Here is a 12,500-nt window from a genome sequence, read left to right on the forward strand (position 1 = left end):
AGTATGCTTGGGCCATTGTCATGGAGTGTCTACTCCAATGACCTTTTCCACCCAATGCATATGCAGATGACTGCACTCTGACATTTACTTATCCATGAGAGGAAATGCCAGCTGCTCTAAGTTACATCAATCATCAGCTTACAGCTATATCAGCTTGGGATAAACGATTGCAGGTTACATTTGCTCCTGAGGAAACATAAATGATGATGGTCTCTAGGCATCATGATGCTAATGATGGAGCAGTGGTAAGAACGAATGGGAGAGTGTTGGTACCTGGGAATGAAGTTTGGGATGAAATTTAACTTCAAGCTAACCATGAAGAACTATGTTTTAAACCTTGCAAACAAGCCGGCCAGGAAGCTTACAGCACTTCAACGTATCTCACATCTGCTCGACACCAGAGGTTGTAAGAATGTGTATGAGGCACAAGTACTGTCACACCTTGAATATGCTTCACTTACTTGATCTGCCTGCACCCCCATTCCCCCCATCTCATTTGTGACTTCTTGACAGAGTAGAGAACAGAGTAAGACGCCTCATCTCTCGCCTGGACCCAGCCTGGACAGATATGTGATTTCAGCAGAGCCTTCAACATGAGGAATTTGGCGGCCTTACTGTTATATACAAAACCAATATTGTCAAAGTACCACACTTAGCTTCATTCCGAGGACAGCGAGAAATGAGCTTCTACATAACAAGACGGGCAGCAAGGAGCAACTTCACTCTGACTGTACCCTTCTCCAGAACATCACTTCATATGAGATCATTTATTCTTAGGATGACTTGAGTCTGGAACATGTCCGCACAGCATACTGCTCTCAACGAAATAAAGTCAGATAAACAATAAAATTGCTGGCCCACAGATGGCTCCAATTTCATCCTGTTCCCTATGTGTATGCTTCATAACAATAAAAAGGCTTAAAAATGAGGTGATATAGGTAGCAGCTCTTAGCTAGTAAATGGAATTAGGAACCTTAACCTAACATTGTAAACCCTGTGTAAAAAAAAAAAAAAAAAGACAGAGAGAGACAGATAGAAAAAGTTGATATACACGCAAAGTTGAGAGAGAATGGTAAAGAAATACAAGATTTGCATAGGCTAAAGAGATTATCCATTAAAGTCAAGAGGTGACGGAAGAGAGACGTCCGTCAAGTATGGAAGTCACTGCTGAGTCGTCTCAAACACAAGTAAAAATCTCAACTGCTCTTTTAAAAAAAATAGCTGCAGCTCCTCTGCAATATTACTGAAGTCGTTATAACTCCCCTGCAACATTACTGAAGTCGCTGTATATTCTCTGCAAAATTACTGAATGTATTAATGTTGGTAGAATTACCGACATGTTGAGTAAAAGGTCACAAGTGCAATTAATGTGACATTATATTATTTTAACGTTTCGCTTGACAAAACTCCTGGAAAGCGAAACGTTGCCTCAATAAAATGACGTATCAGTCGCACTTGTGTGCTTTTGCTTAACATTACCGAAGTCGCTGCAGCTCCCCTGCAACATTACTGAAGTCGCTGCAGCTCCCCTGCAACATTACTGAAGACGCTGCAGCTCCCCTGCAACATTACTGAAGTCGCTGCAGCTCCCCTGCAACATTACAGAAGTCGCTGCAGCTCCCTTGCAACATTACTGAAGTCGCTGCAGCTCCCCTGCAACATTACTGAAGACGCTGCAGCTCCCCTGCAACATTACTGAAGTCGCTGCAGCTCCCCTGCAACATTACAGAAGTCTCTGCAGCTCCCTTGCAACATTACTGAAGTCGTTGCAGCTCCCTTGCAACATTACTGAAGTCGCTGCAGCTCCCCTGCAACATTACTGAAGTCGCTGCAGCTCCCCTGCAACATTACAGAAGTCTCTGCAGCTCCCTTGCAACATTACCGAAGTCGCTGCAGCTCCCTTGCAACATTACTGAAGTCGCTGCAGCGCCCCTGCAACATTACTGAAGTCGTTGCAGCTCCCTTGCAACATTACTGAAGTCGCTGCAGCTCCCCTGCAACATTACTGAAGTCGCTGCAGCTCCCCTGCAACATTACAGAAGTCTCTGCAGCTCCCTTGCAACATTACCGAAGTCGCTGCAGCTCCCTTGCAACATTACTGAAGTCGCTGCAGCGCCCTCGCAACATTACTGAAGTCGCTGCAGCTCCCTTGCAACATTACTGAAGTCGCTGCAGCTCCCTCGCAACATTACTGAAGTCGCTGCAGCTCCCCTGCAACATTACTGAAGTCGCTGCAGCTCCCCTGCAACATTACAGAAGTCTCTGCAGCTCCCTTGCAACATTACTGAAGTCGTTGCAGCTCCCTTGCAACATTACTGAAGTCGCTGCAGCTCCCCTGCAACATTACTGAAGTCGCTGCAGCTCCCCTGCAACATTACAGAAGTCTCTGCAGCTCCCTTGCAACATTACCGAAGTCGCTGCAGCTCCCTTGCAACATTACTGAAGTCGCTGCAGCGCCCTCGCAACATTACTGAAGTCGCTGCAGCTCCCTTGCAACATTACTGAAGTCGCTGCAGCTCCCTCGCAACATTACTGAAGTCGCTGCAGCTCCCCTGCAACATTACTGAAGTCGCTGCAGCTCCCCTGCAACATTACAGAAGTCTCTGCAGCTCCCTTGCAACATTACTGAAGTCGTTGCAGCTCCCTTGCAACATTACTGAAGTCGCTGCAGCTCCCCTGCAACATTACTGAAGACGCTGCAGCTCCCCTGCAACATTACTGAAGTCGCTGCAGCTCCCCTGCAACATTACTGAAGTCGCTGCAGCTCCCTTGCAACATTACTGAAGTCGCTGCAGCTCCCCTGCAACATTATTAAAGTTCTTGCAAGTATTTTGAACTCTGATAATCACTACGATTCCTTCGACATATTAATAAAACTGCAACAGATTATTTGAAACATTAAAATCTCCGCGACTCGTTCCTAACATCGGCAAAAACAATAAAAAACTTGAAGTAATAAATTTAATTCTTGAATCACAAACATTTTAATAAAGGGTAAATATATTCTTTTACACGAGTGCAAATTAAATTATATATTTCTGAAATGTGTTAAAAATGGGAATATTAAAGTTGCGAGGAGAAGAGTGAGTGTGACACCAACACTGTGTCTCCCTTACTTGATGGTGCTCTGTGAGAACAATACTGTGTCTCCGTTAATTGATGGTGCTCTGCGAGAACAATACTGTGTCTCCGTTACTTGTTGGTGCTCTGTGAGAACAATACTGTGTCTCCGTTAATTGATGGTGCTCTGCGAGAACAATACTGTGTCTCCGTTACTTGATGGTGCTCTGTGAGAACAATACTGTGTCTCCGTTAATTGATGGTGCTCTGCGAGAACAATACTGTGTCTCCGTTACTTGTTGGTGCTCTGTGAGAACAATACTGTGTCTCCGTTAATTGATGGTGCTCTGCGAGAACAATACTGTGTCTCCGTTACTTGTTGGTGCTCTGTGAGAACAATACTGTGTCTCCGTTAATTGATGGTGCTCTGCGAGAACAATACTGTGTCTCCGTTACTGGATGGTGCTCTGTGAGAACAATACTGTGTCTCCGTTACTTGATGGTGCTCTGTGAGAACAATACTGTGTCTCCGTTACTCGATGGTGCTCTGCGAGAACAATACTGTGTCTCCGTTACTTGATGGTGCTCTGTGAGAACAATACTGTGTCTCCGTTACTTGATGGAGATCTGTGAGAACAATACTGTGTCTCCCTTACTTGATAATGCTCTGCGAGAACAATACTGTGTCTCCGTTACTTGATGGTGCTCTGTGAGAACAATACTGTGTCTCCGTTACTTGATGGTGCTTTGCGAGAACATTACTGTGTCTCCGTTACTTGATGGTGCTCTGTGAGAACAATACTGTGTCTCCGTTACTTGACGGTGCTCTGCGAGAACAATACTGTGTCTCCGTTACTGGATGGTGCTCTGTGAGAAAAATACTGTGTCTCCGTTACTTGATGGTGCTCTGCGAGAACAATACTGTGTCTCCGTTACTTGATGGTGCTCTGTGAGAACAATACTGTGTCTCCGTTACTTGACGGTGCTCTGCGAGAACAATACTGTGTCTCCGTTACTGGATGGTGCTCTGTGAGAACAATACTGTGTCTCCGTTAATTGATGGTGCTCTGCGAGAACAATACTGTGTCTCCGTTACTTGTTGGTGCTCTGTGAGAACAATACTGTGTCTCCGTTACTTGACGATGCTCTGCGAGAACAATACTGTGTCTCCGTTACTGGATGGTGCTCTGTGAGAACAATACTGTGTCTCCGTTACTTGATGGTGCTCTGTGAGAACAATACTGTGTCTCCGTTACTCGATGGTGCTCTGCGAGAACAATACTGTGTCTCCGTTACTTGATGGTACTCTGTGAGAACAATACTGTGTCTCCGTTAATTGATGGTGCTCTGTGAGAACAATACTGTGTCTCCGTTACTTGATGGTGCTCTGTGAGAACAATACTGTGTCTCCGTTACTTGATGGTGCTCTGCGAGAACAATACTGTGTCTCCGTTACTTGATGGTGCTCTGTGAGAACAATACTGTGTCTCCGTTACTTGATGGTGCTCTGTGAGAACAATACTGTGTCTCCGTTACCTGATGGTGCTCTGCGAGAACAATACTGTGTCTCCGTTACTTGATGGTGCTCTGTGAGAACAATACTGTCTCCGTTACTTGACGGTGCTCTGCGAGAACAATACTGTGTCTCCGTTACAGGATGGTGCTCTGTGAGAACAATACTGTGTCTCCGTTACTTGATGGTGCTCTGTGAGAACAATACTGTGTCTCCGTTACTTGATGGTGCTCTGTGAGAAAAATACTGTGTCTCCGTTACTTGATGGTGCTCTGCGAGAACAACACTGTGTCTCCGTTACTTGATGGTGCTCTGTGAGAACAATACTGTGTCTCCCTTACTTGATGGTGCTCTGTGAGAACAATACTGTGTCTCCGTTACTTGATGGTGCTCTGTGAGAACAATACTGTGTCTCTGTTACTTGATGGTGCTCTGCGAGAACAATACTGTGTCTCCGTTACTTGATAGTGCTCTGCGAGAACAACACTGTGTCTCCGTTACTTGATGGTCCTCTGTGAGAACAATACTGTGTCTCCGTTACTTGATGGAGCTCTGCGAGAACAATACTGTGTCTCCGTTACTTGATGGTGCTCTGCGAGAACAACACTGTGTCTCCGTTACTTGATGGTGCTCTGTGAGAACAATACTGTGTCTCCGTTACTTGATGGAGCTCTGCGAGAACAACACTGTGTCTCCGTTACTTGATGGTGCTCTGTGAGAACAATACTGTGTCTCCGTTACTTGATGGAGCTCTGCGAGAACAACACGGTGTCTCCGTTACTTGATGGTGCTCTGCGAGAACAACACTGTGTCTCCGTTACTTGATGGTGCTCTGTGAGAACAATACTGTGTCTCCGTTACCTGATGGTGCTCTGTGAGAACAATACTGTGTCTCCGTTACTTGATGGTGCTCTGCGAGAACAACACTGTGTCTCCGTTACTTGATGGTGCTCTGTGAGAACAATACTGTCTCCGTTACTTGATGGAGCTCTGCGAGAACAACACTGTGTCTCCGTTACTTGATGGTGCTGTGTGAGAACAATACTGTGTCTCCGTTACTTGATGGTGCTCTGCGAGAACAACACTGTGTCTCCGTTACTTGATGGTGCTCTGTGAGAACAATACTGTGTCTCCGTTACTTGATGGAGCTCTGCGAGAACAATACTGTGTCTCCGTTACTTGATGGTGCTCTGTGAGAACAATACTGTGTCTCCGTTACTTGATGGAGCTCTGCGAGAACAACACTGTGTCTCCGTTACTTGATGGTGCTCTGTGAGAACAATACTGTGTCTCCGTTACTTGATGGAGCTCTTCGAGAACAGCACTCAGTCTCCGTTACTTGATGGTGCTCTGCGAGAACAACACTGTGTCTCCGTTACTTGATGGTGCTCTGTGAGAACAATACTGTGTCTCCGTTACTTGATGGTGCTCTGCGAGAACAATACTGTGTCTCCGTTACTTGATGGAGCTCTGCGAGAACAACACTGTGTCTCCGTTGCTTGATGGAGCTCTGCGAGAACAATACTGTGTCTCCGTTATTTGATGGAGCTCTGCGAGAACAATACTGTGTCTCCGTTACTTGATGGAGCTCTGCGAGAACAATACTGTGCCTCCGTTACTTGATGGAGCTCTGCGAGAACAATACTGTGTCTCCGTTACTTGATGGAGCTCTGCGAGAACAATACTGTGTCTCCGTTACTTGATGAAGCTCTGCGAGGACAATACTGTGCCTCCGTTACTTTATGGAGCTCTGCGAGAACAATACTTTGCCTCCGTTATTGATGGAGCTCAACGAGAACAATACTGTGCCTCCGTTACTTGATGGAGCACTGTGAGAACAATACTGTGCCTCCGTTACTTGATGGAGATCTGCGAGAACAGTACTGTGTCTCCGTTACTTGATGGAGCTCTGCGAGAACAATACTGTGTCTCCGTTACTTGATGGAGCTCTGCGAAAAGAACACCGTGCCTCCGTTACTTGATGGAACGCTGCGAGAACAATACTGTGCCTCCGTTACTTGATGGAGCTCTGCGAGAACAATACTGTGCCTCCTTTACTTGATTGAGCTCTTCGAGAACAATACTGTGTCTCCGTTACTTGATGGAGCTCTGGGAGAACAATACTGTGTCTCCGTTACTTGATGGAGCTCTGCGAGAACAATACTGTGTCTCCGTTACTTGATGGAGCTCTGGGAGAACAATACTGTGTCTCCTTACTTGATGGAGCTCAACGAGAACATTACTGTGTCTCCGTTACTTGATGGAACGCTGCAAAAACAACACTGTGTCTCCGTTACTTGTTGGAGCTCTGCGAGAACAATACTGTGTCTCCGTTAGTTGATGGAGCTCTGCGAGTACATCACTGTGTCTCCGTTACTTGATGGAGCTGAACGAGAACAATGCTGTGTCTCCGTTACTTCATGGAGCTCAACGAGAACAATACTGTTTCTCCGTTGCTTGATGGAGCTCTGCGAGAACAATACTGTGCCTCCGTTACTTGATGGAGCTCTGCGAGAACAACACTGTGTCTCCGTTGCTTGATGGAGCTCTGCGAGAACAATACTATGCCTCCGTTACTTGATGGAGCTCAACGAGAACAATACTGTGTCTCCATTACTTGATGGAGCTCTGCGAGAACAATACTGTGTCTCCGTGCAATATAAACAGTGGAAAAAGACACTTATGTACAGTTCAGGATATTTATTAGAGGGAACATTTCGTCACTCGTGGCGAAACGTTTCCTCTAAAGAATGTCCTGCACTGTACATAAGTGTTTTTTTCTACACCACGGAATATACTAGACACTATAGTCTCCCCAAGGTGTACGTTCTTCTTACTGCTGTCAGCGTCATGACTTGTCCTGCAGTTGTCAAGATGATTCTGTAGCTATTTTGTTTTCTTTTGTTGTCTTCGTGATGTTTCATTTTCCTCATAACTTTTACATCATCAGCAAACATGGTTGCATCCGACGAGATCCCATCTGGTGTGTCATTCAATCAACCACACACACACACAAACACACACACACACACAAAGACACACACACACACACACACACACACACACACACACACACACACACACACACATACACACACTCATTTTCCCGCACTACTGCCTGTGTTATCCCACTAAATGTAAACAGTCTGAATAAGCATAGCTTAATGAAGAGCAGAAACAAAGAATTACATTTGTGCAGTTAGTTACCATTTTGTCCTGGGCACATGTCGATTAGACACTAGGCCTGTTGTACATGCGTGCTTGCATGTGTGTATGTGTGTGTATATATATATATATATATATATATATATATATATATATATATATATATATATATATATATATATATATATATGTGTGTGTGTGTGTGAGTATGTGTGTGTGTGTGTGTATGTACTCACCTAGTTGTACTCACCTAGTTGAGGTTGCAGGGGCCGAGTCTAAGCTCCTGGCCCCGCCTCTTCACTGGTCGCTACTAGGTCACTCTCCCTGAACCATGAGCTTTATCATACCTCTGCTTAAAGCTATGTATGGATCCTGCCTCCATTACATCGTTTCCTAAACTATTCCACTTCCTGACTACTCTGTGGCTGAAGAAATACTTCCTAACTTCCCTGTGATTCATCTGTGTCTTCAGCTTCCAACTATGTCCCCTTGTTGCTGTGTCCAGTCTCTGAAACATCCTGTCTTTGTCCACCTTGTCAATTCCTCTCAGTATTTTGTATGTCGTTATCATGTCCCCCCTATCTCCCCTGTCCTCCAGTGTCGTCAGGTTGATTTCCCTTAACCTCTCCTCGTGGGACATACCTCTTAGCTCTGGGACTAGTTTTGTTGCAAACCTTTGCACTTTCTCTTGTTTCTTTACGTGCTTGGCTAGGTGTGGGTTCTAGACTGGTGCGGCATGCTCCAATATGGGCCTAACGTACACGGTGTACAGGGTCCTGAACGATTCTTTATTAAGATGTCGGAATGTTGTTCTGAGGTTTGCTAGGCGCCCATATGCTGCAACAGTTATTTGGTTGATGTGCGCTTCAGGAGATGTGCCTGGGGTTATACTCACCCCAAGATTTTTTTCCTTGAGTGATGTTTGTAGTCTCTGGCCCCCTAGACTGTATTCCGTCTGCGGTCTTCTTTGCCCTTCCCCAATCTTCATGACTTTGCACTTGGTGGGGTTGAACTCCAGGAGCCAATTGTTGGTCCAGGTCTGCAGCCTGACCAAATCCCTTTGTAGTTCTGCCTGGTCTTCGATCGAATGAATTCTTCTCATCAACTTCACGTCATCTGCAAACAGGGACACTTTGGAGTCTATTCCTTCCGTCATGTCGTTCACAAATACCAGAAACAGCACTGGTCCTAGGACTGACCCCTGTGGGATCCCGCTGATCACAGGTGCCCACTCTGACACCTCGCCACGTACCATGACTCGCTGTTGTCTTCCTGACAAGTATTCTCTGATCCATTGTAGTGCCTTCCCTGTTATCCCTGCCTGGTCCTCCAGTTTTTGCACTAATCTGCGTGTGTGTGTGTGTGCGTGCGAGCACCCGCAGCTCATCCCGTGTGTGTGGATAGTTTATTGTTCACAGCAGTTCAGCCTGTGAGCAATGGAGCAAAGAAGAGCATTAACATAACTCACAATGGGTCTTTTCAAGCTCTATTAAGCAAACAATTGCATCTTAGATGTTACCAACTCGTCATATAGATTACAATCTCTTCTCATAACATTTAATTTAATGATCTAGACAACGGAAGTCTCTCGATACATACTTAAGAACGAATTTTCTGTATGGTTAATTTAAACATTCTTGTATAGTTATGTTCCTTTTCAGTTTAGTATTCTTCAGCGCAGAGTCCCGACAGGAATCTTAATATTATAATTCTGTATGTATAGTCTGTTTGGATATGCTGTAACTCTCTAGGTTGAATGTGTTTGCTTTCCGTACTAGCTGAGGGAATACGTTTACTGCCAAGTGTATACATGTCCGTGAATAAGTCGGAGTTAAGGTTATTCCTTATTTTAGAAGGGATTAAATCATTCTTTGATGGTGTTGTACAAGTGATATGTAGCCTTAATGTCTCTCGTGTAGTCAATACCCTTCAATGACAATAATGATAATAATAATACCAATATTATTATTATTATTATTATTATTATTATTATTATTATTATTATTATTATTATTATTATTATTATTATTATAGTTCACACAGTCATTAGTAAACGCTGTGATGAAAAATTCAATCCGTAGACCATGTAGATTGTATATCAGTTGGATCATGTTACATACTGTACACCAGCTAGATGATGTCACAAATTGTACACTAGCTAAATGTTGTCACAAATTGTACACCAGCTAGATTAGGTTAGGTTAGGTAGATCATGTCACAAATTGTACACCAGCTAGATCATGTCACAGATTCACATTGAGGTTGATGGCAGAAGTTGAATAAGTGCATGTTTCCACTTCATTTCGGAAGTACTATCCTCCTATATTTATTTTTCAGTCCATCATCCCGTATTTAAAACTCTAGCCATTGCGAAGTGCGTCCAGAGAATGGAGTAAAGAATCAGTCACGGCGTCCAGACACTGATTAAGGTTGTGAACACACTGACACTGTCAAGAGAATGGGTAAAATCAATCACGGCGTCTGGACACTGATTAAGGTTGTCAACACAAGAACACTGTCAAGAGAATGGGTAAAGAATCAATCACGGCGTCTGGACACTGTTTAAGGTTGTCAACACAAGAACACTGTCAAGAGAATAATAGTTAAAAATATGAAATACCCAGGACAACCTGGACAAAGGCGTGTATATCGTCCCATGTAAACAATGTCCGGGCAGTCTCTCTGTGAGGGGAAACGGCAAGAAATTCTAACTAAATGCATTTTTGAACGCGGAAGAGATGTGAGGACAGCCAATGAAAGCAGCGCAACGGGTGTTTTTTTCCCGTGAGATTTCATTCACAATGTGGATTTTTTTTAATAGCTGCAAACGAAGTTTTTAAGCATGGCATTTTTAATAAAATGGCGCATACACACACACACACACACACACACACACACACACACACACACACACACACACACACACACACACACACACACACACACACACACACACACACACAACACACACAAACACACAACATTCCAGTACAACAGATAAGCTTAATCTGCACCCGCGTAGAATCTACACATCATAATACATTAAATGACTCGCGCACTGCTGCCCTGGGTTTCCAATTATGCGCATTAGTGAATTATGTCGGTGTATTTAGATAGGATCGGATATTCTAATTCCGTATTCCCAGTTTGACAGCGCTGGATATTCCAATTCTCTATTCTACGTTTGGAAATAGATCTCCCTGTTCTTGGATATACCTCCACCACACACGTTAAATGCCTTTTATTAGCGATATCGTATATATATTTGCACGCGTGAATATATATATATATATATATATATATATATATATATATATATATATATATATATATATATATATATATATATATATATATATATATATATATATATTTCAATGCCTATGGCAATGTAATTCTTTGCGTGTATTTTCCATGGCAGTAATTACATTTTTAACCTCATGGATTAATCAATGATCCATGTTGATTAACTCATGGTCTAACTCATAACCCATGTGGATTAGCCGCGTGGATTAACATGTAACCTGCATCAGGGGGGAAAATTGTTTGTTGTAATCTACTGGGTTAGACCATATCAAAGTGGTATCTAAGTGGCATCCAGGTGACATCCATGTGGCATCCAAGTGATATCCAGGTAGCATCCAGGTGGCATCCAAGTGGCAACCAGGTGGAATCCAGGTAGGAACCAGGTGGCATCCAGGTGGCATCCAGGTCGCATCCAAGTGGCAACCAGGTGGCATCCAGGTAGGAACCAGGTGGCATCCAGGTGGCATCCAGGTGGCATGCAGGTAGCATCCAGATGGCACCCAGGAGGCATCTAGGTGGCATCCAGGTGGCATCCAGGTAGCATCCAGTTGGCACCCAGGAGGCATCCAGGTGGCATCCAGGTAGCATCAAGGAAACATCCATGTGATATCCAAGTGGCATCCAAGTAGTATTTATCACGACTTTACATTACTAACAAAAAACACAGTTTTATTCCCAGCTGAACACCAAATCGGGCATCAAAATAGTTAATGTTTCGGCCAGTCCCTGTGCTACTACAACGTCGCCCTATCGCCCCTGACGGAGCGAAACGTCATGCGATCTCGTCTCCAATTTCAAGCTCTCTAGCGAACTGTTCCAGCAACACAACTGTAACTTATTCTCCATCTGACATGTATGTTATACTAAAGAGTCCCCTTTTTCCCCCTCCCTAAAAGAAATAACTTCATCACAGAGGGCTATTATTTACGTCTCCGTCAGACATCTCTAACGGGAAGTTAATGTCATGTTACATTCTCGCTGTAAAACTAAAAAAAAAAATAATGTATCTTCATTTTAATGTGAACGTTACAGAGCGTGCAGTCGGAAGGGCGACTGCGTTATTATTGTCAAAAATGGATTTCCAGAAACGTCAGAACTTTTTCCTGGAAAAAAAACGTAGACAATACCAAGTTTTATACTGGGGATTAATTGGAATTTTTTTTTGTCTAGTTTTGCGTACGTTACGAAGAATGTAATTTCGCCGCCTGGTTGATTATGTTAAAATCAAGTGGACAAGTAAATGCAAAGACGGGTTATGTATAAGTCATATTAACACAGTTCACGACTAATCCACAAAAGGGGAAGAAAATGGACAGACAGGTGAACTGATAAGAGTATCAGAAGACAGGTCAGGATGGGAGGTAAAGAGAATACCCGAAAATGTGTGTATGCGAGAGAGAGAGAGAGAGAGAGAGAGAGAGAGAGAGAGAGAGAGAGAGAGAGAGAGAGAGAGAGA

Source organism: Cherax quadricarinatus, chromosome 1 (genome assembly GCF_038502225.1).
Source record: "Cherax quadricarinatus isolate ZL_2023a chromosome 1, ASM3850222v1, whole genome shotgun sequence".
NCBI classification, from domain to species: Eukaryota; Metazoa; Arthropoda; class Malacostraca; order Decapoda; family Parastacidae; genus Cherax; species Cherax quadricarinatus.